We start from the raw sequence: 6,123 nt of genomic DNA, 5'->3' as shown, positions 1-6,123 counted from the left end.
GAGTTCTCAAATTAAAATCATAAAAAAGTGGGGGAGGGGAGCTTCCTGGCCACATGAATACTGGACACCAGATAGGACAGCCAGACTGTTTGGTCAGAACTTAGGAATATTATTTCCTGGAAAAGTTTTAAAACTACCTAAGCAAGCACTGTCTTCAGTCCAGTGAGTACAATGCTCCATACATTGCCACAAAAATATAGTAACTGCCGTTCATTCATTATGATCAACTGCGATCTCAGTCTCTGCTTCCCAGGCAGAGCGCCCAGTCCATCACCTCTAGCTACAGGCTATTGTTTCCAACTGCTGCGTGGCTTCGGCGGCCATGGCCGTGGCCTGCAACTGTTCTGTCTAGCTCTGGATGGCGCTGGGCGTGACTTGCTTCCTTTCACTGTGCATATTGTTATCGTGCCTTTTCAGATCAGACGCCTTGGCAAAGGCCTTGGTGCAGGAGCCACACACAAAAGGCTTTTCCCCTCTGTGTCTTCTTTCGTGATCCTTGAGATGTGACTTGTGTTTGAAGGCTTTGTCACACATCTGGCACGCGAACGGTCTCTCATTACTGTGAACTCGCTCGTGCTTCTTTAAGTCTGGGGCACAAATAAATGATTTTCCACACACCTCACAACTGTAGGGCTTACATCCCATGTGGATTTTTAGGTGTTCTTTCAAGTGGGCCTGTGTGGTGAAACCTTTTGTACACATCTCACAAACAAATGGCCTGTCTGCTGTGTGTTTTTCGTGCTTCCTCAATCCGCCTTCATCAGAAAATGTCTTACCACATGCCTGGCAGGCAATCTGCTCCCGGTGGTGACCATAAAGCAAATACTCAAACTTCATGTTACTGGTGGCTGTTGTCCAGCCTGGTGTCTGTTTATCTTTCATTTCACTCATCCCATCATTAAATGTTAAGGCTTGAGGGGTCTGTGACCTCAAATCTTTCGATTCTGGGGTCTCCATGGATTCTACTTCCTGGCCGTAGCAATTGACTTTCCTAACTTCCTCACTCCCCAGCTCTTTCAAAATCGCTTCCTGAACCCTGAGTGGTGTTGTGGGTGACTTGCCGTCCTCCTGACTCAGGGGTGTGCCTTCTACCGTGTTATCAGAAGGACTGTCATCTTGATCCCCAATTTCTTCCACATCATCATCCTGAGTGTCAGCAGCATCTCCAATGGGGCGATTTATTTTGAGGCAATACTTACTTTTTACTGACCATTATTTTCATCAGGACTAGATACATCCTGCTTCTGAGAACAGAGTTTATCCAAAAATCGGATCCCAAGAATCTGACCCGATGACATCATCAAGTTAGCATTTTCTTTTTTCACGGAAATCTTTGCCGTGTACATGTAGTTCAGGACCTCTTCAAATATATCAGAACGAAGAAAATCTATTTCTATTACTGAAGAACTATCAACTTCAAGCTTCTTGAAAAGCTTTTTAAAGTAGGTGCTGCGGGCACCGAGAACACATCTGTGTGATCTGAATTTCACATCTTCAACCACAATAGCAATATCACAAAATTCTCCTTCTAGGCATTGTTCATTTAGTGTTTTCAGAAAGAGAGTTTTATGATCATCGTCATTATATTTAATGGTTTCAGACATACTGATGAAAAACTCCATGAACAACACAGGCTGTTATCTTAGTGCCTCAAAAGTCAAAATCTTCAGATCAGAGGAACTCTGATCAAAAGCATGCCAGATCTGCAGCCTGGTACAGCCACAGAGACTCGCCGTGGGTTCCCCACACTCACTAGCACCAAGACCTGGACAGGATGGACGCAGGGTGCGGGGCACAGTGGGTGGCAGTATGTTTTGGATTTTTTTTTTTTTTCAGTTTGGGGACAGGGCGGGGTGGGGGGAATCGTGCACATCCCTGATGGTAGGAGTCCTCCTCCTGCATGAGCACAGAATGTCTAGCCGGCCGTGAACACCCCCACTGCTCCCCCTCCCGTGCATGTGCAGTGCGGGTTGGGGGGAAGGCATGCGGAGGGCTTGTGCGGGCACCGAACTCGGCTGGTCTCCTAAGTGGGCAAGCAGCAAAGAGGTTAATCCCGGCTCTTGCTGACGCTTTCATTCCAAACTAAGGGGTCGCGCCCGGGAGGGCCCTGGCCTGCGCACGCGTGCGCACAAGCGCACGAGTTTGCCAACTTTTCAGACTATCTCCTGGCTGTTCTTAATTGTCAATTCAAGCTCAAAGGTTATATTTGCTCAGTGGCAAATACAGGCTCAGTTTAAATGGGCACAGAGCCCAACTACATCAATTAATCTCCAGGATTGTGCTCTAGGGCTTATCTCTACTTTAATCGGCAGGCATGTAGTTAAAATCGCTGGGCAAGCCCATCAAGGGATTCAATGACAGGTGCAGAAATAATGGAACAAGACTTTCATCAGGTTGGACAAACTGGGCCCAGAGCAACAGCCCCCCTCCCCAATGCCTGATTATCAGTCTGTGCTACCAGTTATAATAGGCATAGAAGAGTCTGCAGGTGTAGAGTGGTATATTGGTAATTGTGGTTAAATAAAGATAATTGAATAGGTTAGGAAGACCATACTCCTCAGAACACTTCCCCAGGCAACAGGGGGATGCTCCCTATTGCTTGGCAGGAAGGCTTCCTCAGTCAACCAGAGGATGCTTTTATTGACCCAGGAACAAAGGGTATCTGTTCTTTCCCACAGATGGGATTAAGGTGCTGCATGTCTGTTCCTTCCCACAGATGGGTGATACACCCTCTCACAAAGAGTTCACTCCAATGGGCTGCATCCTGAAGCATTAAGACCTATTGGACCCTCAAACCCTAATGAAGAAACACCTTATTTTCTTTTGCACCAAAGCCTGGCCTCAGTACCAACTACCCAATAATAAATAATGGCCACCAGAGAGCACCCTAGGCTATAACAGCACTTTATAGCTAGCCCTTTTTTGTAGAAAATAGGGAATCTGGTCTGAAATTCCCTATATGAGGGCTTTGTTTTCTCTCAGAGATAACCCTCAACTGTTAAGAACCCTGTCAAGTAGACCCAGGCCTCCCGGCCATGGAAACTTCCTGAAACAGCTAGGAATTCCCAGGACAGGTGCTTCCACCTAACGCAGGCACACCAGCATCATCTCTCACATCTCCCTCAGTGCCTCTTATTTATTTATTTTTTATTAAATCATAAATACATAGATGAGGTATATATTAATGCATTTATGGGCTACAATGTGCTGATTTCATATAGAATTAGGAATGCTTACATCACACTGGTTAATATATACCTCATTTTGTTTACTTAATTATTGTGTTAAGACATTTATACTTTACACTAATAGATCTGACATATACCCTTGCATTATGCACCATAGGTGTGATCCCACCATTCACTCTCCCTCGATCTGACCTCCCCTCTCCTCTCCCATCCCCCTTAATCTTGGGCCATAGCTGTGACCTATTCTTCATATGAAAGTGTGAGTGATTGTAAATTGGTTTCATAATAGAATATTATGAGTACACTGGATATTTTTTATTCCATTCTTGAGATACTTTACTAAGTAGGATATGCTCCAGCTCCATCCATATAAATGTAAAAAGAGGTAAAGTCTCCATTTTTTTAATTTGTTTTTATCAGATCATAATTGTGTACATTAATTCTCTCATAGACGTCTCCATTTTTTTAAGGCTGCATAATAGTTCATGGTATACATATACCACAATTTATTAATCTATTCAGGGGTCAATGGGCAGGGCTTCTTCTATGACTTGGCTATTATGAGTTCAGCTGCAATGAACAATCTGGTGTGAATATCATTGTTATAAAGATATTTTTGGTCTTTTGGATATACGCCTAGTAGAGGAATTGCATGATCAAATGGCAGGTCTACTTTTAGATCCCTGAGTGTTTTCCAAACTTCTTTCCAAAAGGGATGTATTAGGTTGCACTCCCACCAGCAGTGCAGAAGTGTTTCCTTTTCTCCACATCCACACCAACATCTCTGGTTTTGGGATTTTGTTATGTGAGCCACTCTTATGGGAGTTAGATGATATCACAAAGTGGTTTTGATTTGCATTTCTCTGATGATTAAAGATGATGAGCATTTTTTCATGTGTCTCTAGGCCATGAGCCTATCATCTTCAGAGATGCTTCTGTTCAAATCCCCTGCCCACAATGAAACGGGATTACTTGTTCATTTCTTATTAACAAGTTTGAGTTCTCTGTGGATTCTGGTTATCAAAACTTTGTCAGAAGCATAACCTGCAAATCTCCTCTCCCATTCTGAGGGCTGTCTGCTTGCTTCACTTACTGTGTTCTTGACTGTGCAGAATCTTTTTAGTTTGATCAGATCCCAGTAATGTATTTTTGTCGTTGCTTCAATTGCCTGGCGGGGGGTATGCCTCATAAAGTATTCTCCCAGGCCAATTTCTTCAATATCCTACAAACTCTCCAAGAATCTTTACAGTTTCATGTCTTAAGTTTAAATCTTTTATCTTGTGAGAGTCAATTTTCATTAATGGTGAAAGGTGTGGGTCAAGTTTCAGTCTTCTACAGGTGGTCAGCCAATTCTCCCAGCACCATTTGTTAAATAGGGAATCTTTCCCCCAATTTATATTTTTGATAGGCTTATCAAAGATCAAATGATGATAAGTGTCTGGGTTCATCTCTTGGTTCTCAATTCTGTTCCATAGATCTACCTCTCTGTTTTTGTGCCAATACCATGCTGTCTTCATCAATATAGATTTATAGTATAGTTTGAAGTCTGGCAGTGTGATTCCTCCTGATTTGTTTTTATTTCTCAGTAATTTCTTGGCGATATAAAACAAAGTATTATTTTTTCCAGATCTTTAAAGTATGATCATTGTACTTTGATAGGGATTTCATTAAATTTATAAATTGCTTTAGGTAATATGGGCATTTTAACAATGTTGATTCTTACTAGTCATGAGCATGGTATATTTTTCCACTTGTTAACATCTTCAGCTATTTATTTTCTCAGAGTTTCATAATTCTCATTATAAAGATCTTTCACATCCTTTGCTAGATAAATTTCCAAACATTTCATCTTCTTTGGCACAACTGTAAAGGGAATAGAGTCCTTGATTGTTTTTTCCCCTTGACTATTGTTGTTATATATAAATTCTACTGATTTTGTGAGTACTGATTTTGTATCCTGAGTTGCTACTGTACTCCTTCATCACTTCTAAGAGTTTTGTAGCTGAGTCTCTGGGGTTTTCCAAGTATAAAATTATATCATTTGTGAAGAGTGAAAGTTTGATCTCCTTTGACCCTATTTGTACACCCTTGATCACCTTCTCTTGCCTGATTGCAATGCCTAAGACTTCCATTACAATGTTAAAAAGCAATGGAGACAATGGGCAATCTTGCCTGGTTCCTGATCTGAGTGGAAATGTTTTCAATTTTACTCCATTCAGTATGATATTGGCTGTGGGTTTGCTGTAGATGGCCTCTATCAGTTTAAGAAAAGTTTCTTCTATACGTATTTTCTTAAGTGTTCTGATCATGAAAGGATGCTGGATATTGTCAGAAGCTTTTTTTCTGCATGTACTGAGAGAATCATATGGTCTTTGTTTATTAGTTTGTTTATATGATGTGTTATATTTGTAGATTTACATATATTGAACCAACCTTGAGATCCTGGGATAATATCCATTTGGTCATGGTGTATAATTCATTTGATGTGATGCTGGATTCTGTTTGTTAGGATCTTACTGAATATTTTTGTATCTATGTTCTATAAAGATATTGGTCTATTGTTTTCTTTTCTTGTTGAGTCTTTTCCTGGTTTGGAGATCAGGGTGATATTTGTTTCATAGAATGTATTGGGAAGTATTCCTTCTTTTTCGATGTTTTGGAAAAGGTTAAGTAATATAGGTTCTAGTTCCTATTTAAAGGTTTGGTAGAATTCTGATGTGAAGCCATCTGGTCCCGGACTCTTCTTTTTTGGAAGATTTTGTATAGTTGATTCTTTTTCAATACTTGATATAGATCTGTTCAGCATTTCCAATTCTTTCTGATTAAGTCCAAGAAGTTGGCATGCTTCAAAGTATTGGTCAATTTCTTTTAGATTTTCATATTTCTGAGAATAAAGTTTTTTGTACTATTCATTAAGGATTTTTTGAATTTCTGA

At 40.8% G+C, this 6,123-nt stretch overlaps 1 pseudogene; it reads right to left on the bottom strand.

Annotated features, from left to right (window-relative positions):
• Window positions 1-276: 276 nt before the first annotated feature.
• On the bottom strand, window positions 277-1,622 carry LOC100954888 (annotated as a pseudogene).
• Window positions 1,623-6,123: the final 4,501 nt, after the last annotated feature.

The sequence above is a fragment of the Otolemur garnettii genome, unplaced genomic scaffold (assembly GCF_000181295.1).
Source record: "Otolemur garnettii isolate 467f Iridium unplaced genomic scaffold, OtoGar3 scaffold00239, whole genome shotgun sequence".
NCBI lineage: Eukaryota > Metazoa > Chordata > Mammalia > Primates > Galagidae > Otolemur > Otolemur garnettii.
This window is presented reverse-complemented; position numbering and strand designations above follow the sequence as displayed.